The sequence below is a fragment of the Dipodomys merriami genome, unplaced genomic scaffold (assembly GCF_024711535.1).
Source record: "Dipodomys merriami isolate MVZ:Mamm:240054 unplaced genomic scaffold, mDipMer1.0.p SCAF_286, whole genome shotgun sequence".
Taxonomy (NCBI): Eukaryota; Metazoa; Chordata; class Mammalia; order Rodentia; family Heteromyidae; genus Dipodomys; species Dipodomys merriami.
The window spans coordinates 848844-859814 of record NW_027204337.1 but is presented as its reverse complement, the minus strand read 5'-3'; the positions used below and the strand labels follow the sequence as shown (position 1 = coordinate 859814).

Here is a 10971-nt window from a genome sequence, read left to right as displayed (position 1 = left end):
TGTGTTTTATATCTACCTAACAGTCATACCGTTTCATTCCAGTGTATACTTTTGAGCAGTGGAAAATGATCCAAGAATCAATTTAGTGGCTGTGACTCTCTTTACAGTGAGAGGGTAGTTATTCCAAAATTTAAGGCAAAACAGAGACATAGTTTACATTCAGCAGAACATATGTGTTAAACAAAAATAAAAAATGAAAACAACAATCTCATAACCTCAATTACATTATTAGAACAAAGAACTAAAATGCCAACTCATTTAATACTCCCCAAACATTTCCTTTCTCTGTTTGGTCTTGGAATTTTTCAGGAAGCAAACTGATTTTTCAAGAAGAAACTCAACTTACAGTTGGGAGAGGAAGGTCCCCATGCATCTAAGCAAGCCTAGGGTCAAGCATTGGTCCAAGCTCTGCAAGGAGCCTACTTCCTCAAGGATGGCTCATCACTTTGTGGGAATTATAATCTCAATTGCACTTAGATACTTTGAGTGTGTGTGTGTGTGTGTGTGTGTGTGTGTGTGTAGATCCTTCTGCGTGTGTGTGTGTGTGTGTGTGTGTAGATCCTTCTGCGTGTGTGTGTGTGTGTGTGTGTGTGTGTGTGTGTGTGTGTGTAGATCCTTCTTCATGTGCGCCTCCCCACCCATGATTGGTGTTTTCCATTTATAAATTGTGGTTCCTGGCCCTTTGCATTGCTGTTGGAAGTGCTCTGAAGTGCAGTTTTGCATTCAGTAGGTGAAAGCCCCAAGGCAGGCACTCAGCCTCTCTTCAGTGGACTTTGGGAGTTGTAACTGTAAGAGATCTCAAGCTACAGATCCGATGTCTGGCACTAACTGCAAGTTGGGCACAGGACCCGGTGGTTCTACCTTGCAGGTGTTCCTCCAGTCTGGGGTTGATGATTTGTTTGGGAGTCATGAACTTGTGCTGCCATTAGCCTGTGTGCTTCTAGACACCAGAATCTGGCTTCTGAAGCTCCAAGAGCAATTTGGGTGTTTCTCCAGACTAGGAGACCCTGGAACTTTATGTTTATTATTTATTATGACCTAGAGATTTTGTTGTTAACCCATGTGACTTTAATTCACTTTGCCCTGCTGTAACATGAGCATGGTAACAATTGCAGTAAAATTGTAAAGTGTGTGCCTTGAATCTTCTTATATTGCAGTTCTATTTTGGGGTTATATTTTGTTGTTTATCTGAGAGGCATTTTTACTCTGCTTCTGTTTGTTAGCCTTCTTAGCACTTCTGGCTTGTTTACTCATGTTTGTACGTAACCTTGTTTTTAGAGAAAGGTCTACATGGGATATTGGAGTAGTGTGTGCTGGTCCTATAGTTTCAGGAATGAAGCCTAGCAAGGAGGGCACCCTACAAATAGAAATCTCCCTCCTAAAGAACAGAGGCAGAAAAGCACAGGAAGGTGAAGATGTTTTTAGCTTTCCTTCCCCTAAGCAATAATTGTTCTACTTCTTGAAGCAATCACTTGATGCTTTTGAAAGGAGCAATCACTTGCCGCTTTTGAAAGGTTTAGACCAACTTTCAGGAGGGAAGGTGAGCTGAGCTGAGGAATAAGCCAGAGCATAGTTATCAGAGAGTACAGGAGGGTATGGTTTAGGGTAGAAGGAAAACTATCACAACTGAAAGTATCGGTCTAGGTACCAATCCCTAATCCAATTCTCAATGATTTATTCAGCTTCTTTCCACAATTATTTATAGTATGTGATCTGTCATACTTATCTTCAGTGCCCCATCTGTGGATTTGCTGATGCTAGCTCTAACATGTTGGTACTTCCTGGCAGTTCAGAGAGTTGAAGAGACCTTTGGCCTTCTAAGAAAATTGTAGAAGAAACCTTGAGAAAATATATATTGCTCAAGGTTGTATGCTTTGTAGATGTTGTATATCCTGAAGATTTAGCTAGTATTACCCATTTGCCACAATCTTCTTAAAAAAGTAATAATTCACTTAGGAAATTCCTTTTGGAAATTGAAGTTAATAAGGCATAAACATTCCTTAAAATACCTTATAGGAACATGTTGGTCCTATTTTTGTGCACTTCTTATGGCATTTGCAACTTTAAAATGTTACTAACATGGATATTCTCTACTTTCTTTTTTTTTTTTTTTTTTTGTTTTTTGGGTTTTTTTTGTTGGGGGAGGGGGTTTGGTCGTGGGGCCTGAACTCTGGGCCAGGGTGCTGTCCCTCAGCTCTTCAGCTCAAGGCTAGCATTCTACCACTTGAGCCACAGCGCCACTTCCAGCATTTTTCTTTTTGCTTATGTGGTGCTGAGGAATCTAGCCCAGGGCCTCATGCATGCAAGGCAAGCGCTCTACACTGAGCCATCTTCCCAGCTCCTCTACTTTCTGTTGTTGATAAATTACAATTTCTCCAAAAGAATAATGAGCATATTTTACACCACTTAAAATGAGAGAGTGCCTAAAAATATATTCCAAGACAATTGATAAACTATAATTAAAATACAATGCCCTCTTTTTGTGTGCTAGTCCCAGTTCTTGAGATCAAGGTCTAAACACTATGAACTTCTTTTGCTCAAGGGTAATGTTTACCACTTAAGCCACATCTCTACTCCCAGCTATAATTGGTAGTAATATGTCTAATAAAATAATCTGAAATAGAAATTTTTTAATGAATATAAATTAAAGGTTTATTACAAAATGCAAAATGTTAATTTCTCATTGTCAGTGATTCAAGAAAACAAAGTCATGACCCCTGGATGCAGCTGGGGCCAGTAGAGACCAGTATGCAGGCTGGGAGTCAGAAGCCAAGCTTAAGAACGAGCTGACAGACACTGATTCACAACCTCTAGTAGGTGGGTGTTCTCCAGGGCAGCTGCTACTCGCTCCTTATCTGCAAGCTGTTTGTTCACTGCATGCTCCGAGGCATGGGTTCCTGCGGTAATGTGCACATCCATCTTGAAACGCTGGGGAAGGGATCGCAGAAGCTTGACTTTGATAGACAAACCAATAAGGGTGGCCATGCTGCAGTGCAGAATGGTGGGCGTGAAGGCCACCGCCACTGTGCTCTCAGGGTCTCTAACCTGAACCCAAACTTGCTCTACTACGTTCAACTCCTCTAGGGTCAGGGGATGCCCTGGGTCATTGATGGAGCGAGTAAGATCGAAGATCTCTGGTGCATCAATGCTGTAGGGAACCTCCTCGTCCTCCTCCCCTGCAGTCACGGGCCGCTCCCCAGAGCGCTCATAGATGAGGGGGTTTGCATTCTCCAGCAGGCCACGGCCACCGCCTACCATCCAGCAACTGCGGCCAACCTGAAATAGAAATTTTTTAATGTTTAAGGAGTGATCTTCAGTCACTTATGTTTATGATGATAGTCCAAATCCCAAAAGAAAAAAATGCCGCCGGGCGCTGGTGGCTTACGCCTGTAATCCTAGCTACTCAGGAGGCTGAGATCTGAGGATCGCGGTTCAAAGCCAGCCCGGGCAGGAGAGACCGTGAGACTCCTATCTCCAATAAACCACCAGAAAACCGGAAGTGGCGCTGTAGCTCAAGTGGTAGAGCGCTCACCTTGAGCTGAAGAGCTAAGGGACAACGCCCAGGCCCAGAGTTCAAGCCCCACGGCCGACAAAAAAAAAAAAAAAAAAGAAAAAAATGCCCACCCTGAAATATATTTCACTCCCAGTGTCAAGCATTGTGAATATAGACACATTGCCAATAATTAAATCTTTTAAAGTTTTTTAAAGTATGAAAGCATTCAGGTGATGCGGACAAAACCAGTAGTAAGATACAAACGTTGCTTTAAAATGATTCATATTGTCTTTCCTAAAACATCCTCACTGAAATCTGCAGAGTAGATTCTCATTCTTGGCAAATATCACCGTAAAGTTCTTTTTTTTTTTACCAATAGAGAATTCAACATAATTATCTCTAATTTTATTACCAAACATTTATATAGGTGATCAAGGACTTTGTAGGTCTATGTGTTTCTGTGTTTTCTCACAGAGCAATTATGTATGGTCAGTAAGATGGTGTTTCAGATTTTACTTCCTTTTTTTTTCCTTTTTTATTGTCAAGGTGATTTGCAGAGGGGTTGCAGTTATATAAGTAAGGTAATGAGTACATTTCTTTTCAAACTTGTTCTTCCTTCCCTCAATTTTCTTTTACTTTCCCTCCCCTACAACCCAGTTCATGTTATTTTAGATTAGCAAATTTCCATTCTAAGTAATTGTGTAAAAAAAAAAACCAGAACTGTGGATAATAGCAATTCCTGTGTGATAAACCAACAAGTATAAGCAAAAGTTCACAGCTATTTAATTCATTATATTTAACTTTTATGAATCTAAAATTTGGGGTGTCCTCAGCTTAGTCTTTTGTGTTAATGTTGTTTAAGAAACATAGAAAACTTTAATATTCTGGGTCCTTTGCTGAGGGTGGTTGGTTGGGATTGTGTCACTCCTATGAGCAGTATTTTATGTTGCATCTTTATTAGGCCCTGTATCTGCAGCAGGATGGCCAAGGTTCTTTTTTTTGGGGGGGGGGGGTCCGGTCATGGGGCCTCAGCTCTTCAGCTCCAGGCTAGCGCTCTACCACTTTAGCCACAGTGCCACTTCTGGCTTTTTTCTTTTTCTTTTTTTTTTGAGAGTAGAATTCTGTTTTATTTAAAGATAGGATTTTAAAGGATTGGGACTTCTGGGTATGTATTTTTTTTCTTTCTTTCTTTTTAACTGTAAAATGGGGTCAAAGTTAGTTTCATATTGAGCTGGAAGATTTTCCTCCTATGAACCTAATGCAGGCTGAGTTCTCTGTTACCTCTTGACCAAGCAATTCTGACGTGGTTGCTGTTCCATGGTTTCATGGAAGGACGTGTACGCATGCATGCATGTATGTATATATGCATGTATGTATGTATGTATATGTATTTATTTTTGTGCCAGTCCTGGGCTGAAACTCATGCACTGTCCCTGAGCTTTTTTGCTCAAGGCTAGTACCACTTGACCCACAGCATCACTCCTAGCTGTGTGTGTGTGTGTGTGTGTGTGTGTGTGTGTGTGTGTGTGTGTGTGTGTGTGTGTGTGTGTGTGTGTGTGTGTGTGTGTGTGTGTGTGTGTGTGTGTGATTAATTGGAGATATGAGTCTGAGTTTTCTACCCAGGCTGGCTTTGAACTGAAATCTTCAGATCTCAGCCTCCTAAGTAGCTAGGATTATAGGCCTGAACCATAGGCTCCTGGCTTTATTTATTTTTTTAAATCTACAAATGGGGTGACATTTTTGTTCTTTGTCTACAAACATTTCCTCTTTCTGCCTATGTTTACAACATGTGTCTCATCGAAGGCCTGCTACCTGGAGTTGGCCTATAGACATGCTATGTTACAATCCCTTGTATCCTATTTCACAACCCTTAGAGGATGCCCCAAACCACAAACGGAACTGAGCCTTGCAGGACCAATGGTTTTCCTATCCATGTACACCTAGGATAATGTTTCGTTTGTAAACTAGGCACAATAAGGGATTGGCAAAAACAACAATCACAACAACAAACTGTAAGAAGTTAGTTAATTTTTGGAATCCTCCACTTAGTATTTTCAGACTGCATTTGCTTGTAGAAGCTGAGAAATGAGGTCATGTGCTCTAGGGGCTGCTTCCAGCCAATAGCTGACCATTAAAACATTCTTCCAGTTCCTTCCATTTTCATCCCCAAATTGAAAGCAATGGTAACAGTCTCAGGTAGTTGATCACATTTTCCTTTGCTCTGCTTATTGAATCAGATGAAAGCAGTTGGGGAATCTCTAAATTCAATAGAGTATTAGAAGGAAGAGTGACAGCCAGGAACTTCTCACTGATGAGTAACAGACAGACCAATTTCACTCGTAAGTCTTCATTCACAACATCCACCAGATCTTGTAGCCAATGCAACTTCATCTACAAACTGCTGGCCCATGATAGGTGCTGTTGCGGTTTGAATGTGCAGTGGAAACTTAAATCCCCAAATGGTTTCATGCTCATTATTAAAGAGCTTGAAGTTGTGAGTCCAAGCTCTTTCTCTCTCATTGCCCCTTCCTCTTCTGCTTTCTGCTATGAGATGATGCAGCATGAAGGGTCCCTCTATCTTGCATTTCCCAGCTTAACTCCACGGCTGGTCTTCAAAACCCCAGGGCCTGCTTCCAATCCGGGCTTTGACAGCATAAGCCATTGACAGGCTGAAGGCCTTGTCATTGCTCCCTTTCCACTTTGGACATGTTACTTCTCCAGGACTTGAAATGTGCAACTTAGAATCTCTTCCAAATAGGGAGCATCCTCAGTGCTGGTAAGTAGTTTGCAGGGTCCCTAAGACTGTTCACTTCAGCAGGACCGAGGCTCTGGCAGTCAGTGGCACTTACCCCAGGCCCTTCTGTAATACCCAGATGACAAACATACAACCAGTCTAATGGAACTGTAGGCTGTCAGGGAAGCTATCCCAGGGAGGTGTCACACCTTGGAATCCACCACAAAGTCCAACAGGAGGTGCTGGAGGAAGCACTGCTTTCTGGAGACTACATCCCACTGCCCGCTGCAGAAATCAGGGTACTGGGGAGTGCGCGCGGCCTTTTGGGCCAGGAGGTGAGGCGAGGCCGGGGCTGGGCGGGGCCGTGCTCCAGGCCCCAGAGTTCTCTGAGTTCTCTGTGGCCAGGCCCCCCGCATCCCGCTGCCGGTGGCCGGGTCGCCCCAGCTTTTTTCTTTTTGCTTATGTGGTGCTGAGGAATCAAACCCAGGGCCTCATGCATACAAGGCAAGCGCTCTACCACTGAGCCACCTTCCTAGCCCCCAAGGTTCTTAATTTGACTGTTTAGGAAAGTGAGAATTAGGAACTTCTCAAACCTGTGTTTGCATCATCTTTACTGGTGTCAAGCAGGTTCAATGGCAAATAGCAAGTCATTGCACAAGGGTGCTCTGAGTATTTCGATACAGAGAATTAGGCCATTTGGCAACCATTATTGGAACACTATAACATTAGAAAAACGAATTGTATATATTTTTTCCGGTATAACTCTGGGTGAGAAAAATTAAGTTATAACATACATGCATTCCATGGTGTCTAAGTATGTATGAGGTAGAGCACAAATGGTCACTGGAGTCCTAAGATGGATACCTGTGCATTAATAGATTAATAGCTCATGTGTCCCTAAGTGTATTTCAGTAATAACTAGTTTTAGTAAAAATGTGATATAATTTTTTTTGGTTTCAATTATTCAATTATTTTGTGGGAACATTAGTTTTTATGAATTCTACATGTATATTAAACATAGACATGAATTGCTTTTATACTATACCAACTAATGGACTGTGGATTTGTCTTTAGTGTTCAATGCTTTACTTCACACTTGAAACAATCTTCCCTTATAAGAAGGCTTTATGCTTTTCCAGCTTATGTATAATGGTTTGAGCAGGAAAATCTGGGGCAAAATCACACAGGTTTTTTCCTGACTTTGTAATTTGGCTTATCTTCCAGCCATGCTTCCAGAATCATCTGTTCATTGTCAACAGCAAGAAAGAATGAACGGATCTCTGGTGAGTTGCTTTTTATTCCTCTTTACTGTACATTCCATTTTATGAACCTAAGTATGTCTAAGATTTAAAAACAGAAAAAACAGGTCCAGCTTGAGGAACATGTTCATAAATTAATTAAAAATTGCTTATAGATTTAGTAGTTTATAAAATCTCACCTTTTGTCTTGAGTGCAGATTTGCTTGTTTCCAATGTTTTAAAATTTATTTATTGAGATGAAGTGATTACTTAAATTTCCACAATATTTTGGGATAGGTAGCCAAAGTCAAAACACATTTTTAACTTTACAAGGCTAATTGTCATCATCATGGTCTATGAAGCTTGTGAACTCTACAAACTTTGACAATACAACTATCTCTTCCATGTTGGGTGATATGCACATTTCTTTCTTTGTGCTTAGTGTAAGCTATTCCCTCTTTCTCTCTCATTCCCTCCCTTCCACCACTGCCCTTGAGTTGTGTATGTAGTTCACTTTCATGGATGTCCAGGGCAGCTGATAGACCCCTTTGCTGTATTTTATCACTTGTTTCTTTCTGATTCTATACCCTCCTCCTAGATTCCCTCATATGTGCACTTGTATATCAGGGAGACCATATGTCAGCTTGGCTTATTTTGCTCAACATGATTTGTTCTAGTTCTATTTTCCTACAAATGTCATTATTTTGTCCTTTCTAATGGCTACATAAAAAATTCCATTGTATATAGGTACCACAATTTTGGATCCATTCATCTGTAGTGGGCATCTGTGTTGTTTCCATATCTTGGCTATTGTGAAAAGTGCAGCAATGAACATGGAGGTGCATGTGTCCTTGTATCCTGGTTCCTGTTGCTCAGGGTAGATACCTAGGAGTGATATAGCTGGGTCATAGGTAAGGTGTATGTTTAGTTTTCTGAGGAACCTCCAGACTGCTTTTTCCAGAGTGGTTGCATTAGTTACATTCCCACTGCTAATGCATTCCCACCACTAATCTTTCTCCACATCCCCACCTTCATTTGTTGTTGTTTGAATTTAGGATCTAAGCCATTCTGACTATGGTAAGGTGGTACCTCAGGGTTATTTTTATTTGCATTTCCTTTATGCCCTGGGATGATGAACATTTCCTGTGTTTAATTGCCATTTTTATCTCTTCTTCTGAGAAATTTCCTTTTAGATCCCTTTCCCATTTAATTATTGGTTTGTTAGATTTGGGAGAGATTAGTTTCTTGAGTTCCCTGTATATAGTGGATATTAGGCCTTTGTCTGGTGTATTGCTGGTAAATATCTTTTCCCAGTTGTTTGGCTGTCTTTCTAGTTTGGTAGCTATGTCTGTAGCTGTGCAGAAACTTTTTATTTTAAGGTAGTCCCAGTTGTTGAGTCTCTCTCCAATTGTTGTGACCCTGGGACTCTCTGTTCAAGAAGGTACTGCTTGTGTCTTTAAGTTCCAGTGTCTCTCCTACTCTGTCCTGCGGTAGTTTCAGAGTTTGAGGTTTGATGTTAAGATCTTTAATCCATTTTGAGTTGATATTAGTGCATGGTATTAGGCTGGGGTCCACTATAGTTTTCTGCATGTGGCTGCCCAGTTTTCCCAGCACCAATCGTTGAAGAGACTATGTTTTTTCCAGTGTATGTCTTTAGCTCCTTTGTTAAACAGCAGCTGATGGTAAGTATGTGGTTTTATTTCTAGGTCTTCTAGTCTATTCCATTGGTTTTCAGGTCTATTTTTGTGCCAACACAAAGCTGTTTTGTTATTATGACTCTATAGAAGAGCTTGAAATCTGGTATTGTGATACCTCCTGCTTTGCTCCTTTTGCCTAGGATTGCTTTGGGTATTCTAGGTCTTTTGCAGTTCCCGATGAATTTTTGGGTTGTTTTCTCTATTGGAACTGCATTGAATTTGTATATCATTTTTGGCAGGATGGCCATTTTCACAATATTGATTCTGCCTATCCAAGAACATGGAAGGTCTTTCCATTTCCTGGTGTCCTCTTTAATTTCTTTCTTTAGGCTTTTATAGTTTTCACTAAATAGGTCCTTTACATCTTTGGTTAGGTTAATTCCTAGCCATTTGGAGGTTATTATGAATGAGGTTGTTTTCCTGATTTCCCTTTCTTCTTGTATATTGTTGATATACTGAAAGGCAACTGATTTTTGTGCACTAGTTTCATATCCTGCTACTTTGCCCAAGTGACTTATAAGTTCTGTGAGTTTGGGAGTGGAATTTTGGGGGTCGTTTAGGTATAAGATCATGTCATCTGCAAATAGGGATAGTTTAATTTCTTCCTTCCTTTTGTGGCTCTCTTTAATGTCCTTTTCTTACCTTTTTGCTCTGGCTAAGGATTCCAGAACTATTTATTCTAGATTTTCTACTCACTAGCTTTCGTTATTTTTCTCGCTCTCTCTTTTTGTATCTATTTTTCTATCACTTTTTCATTTTCTTTCTCTCAGGGCCTCTTCCATCCATCTGTCTCTTTTTTTCTTTTCTTCAACTGATCTATCTGGGAACTAGTTTTTCTTACTGATCAATTTAATTTGCTGATGTGGCTCTTAGAATTCAGATTTTTATTATCCATTATATAGGGAAAGTGTTGCCTAGATAGTTCTATGGGATTCCAGAGCCAAAGAAAATTAGAAAAACCTAAAGACATATACACATAGAGAGATTGTTAGTTATTTCATTATAATTTTGATATGAATTTTTCTCATTACTATTATTTACTATTTGCATATATTCTTCAGTTTTTTTCCCATTTTAAAATCAGATTTTCTGTGCAGTAGTTTTGGATTGGTTTTATATTTTCTAATGCATTCCAGTAATTAACATATTTAAAAATATTTGAGAACATTTTCTTTTATACCATGTTTTTTCTTTTTGGTTCATTGTACCTTTTGAAGGAAAAGTTTTAAGTGTATGAATTTAAATAATGTTTAGCTTTGTATCAGATACTTTTGGTGTCCTATCCACGGAGTTACTGTCAAATCTAATGTCATGAGGCTTTTCTTCCCTCCTCTCTTCTTTTCTTCCTGCCCTTTCCCTCTCTTTCCCTCCTCTCCACACCTCTCTTCTTTCTTCTTTTCCCTACCCCTTTGCTCACCTTCTCTCCCTGTTCCACTTTTTCTTTTCTCTTTAGCTCTGAGATGAGGATTGCTGTGTTGTCACAGTTGGTATCTAACTTGGAAACTCATTTGACATTCCTACCTCAATCACCACCATACCTTTCTTGGGCTAGTACTGGATCTTGAACTCACAGCCCTCATAGTCAGTTAGCTTCTTCATTCAATGTTGGGCCCATCACTTCAGCCATGAGTCCAACCTGCTTATTAGCTGCTTAAATTGAGTTGTCTACTCAGGCTGGTTTATAGACCTCAGCCTCCAAAGTAAGTAGGATAGGATACCAGTTGAGCTAGAAGCAATTGTTTTGTTTATTCTTACCTGAATATTTAACATTAACAGTTAATTGGATATTACAATGAAACAAGATTATTG

At 40.1% G+C, this 10971-nt stretch overlaps 1 pseudogene; it reads right to left on the bottom strand.

Annotated features, from left to right (window-relative positions):
• Positions 1-2768: 2768 nt before the first annotated feature.
• LOC138838644 (cytosolic iron-sulfur assembly component 2B pseudogene) lies at positions 2769-3258 on the bottom strand (annotated as a pseudogene).
• Between the last annotated feature and the right edge of the window lie 7713 nt (positions 3259-10971).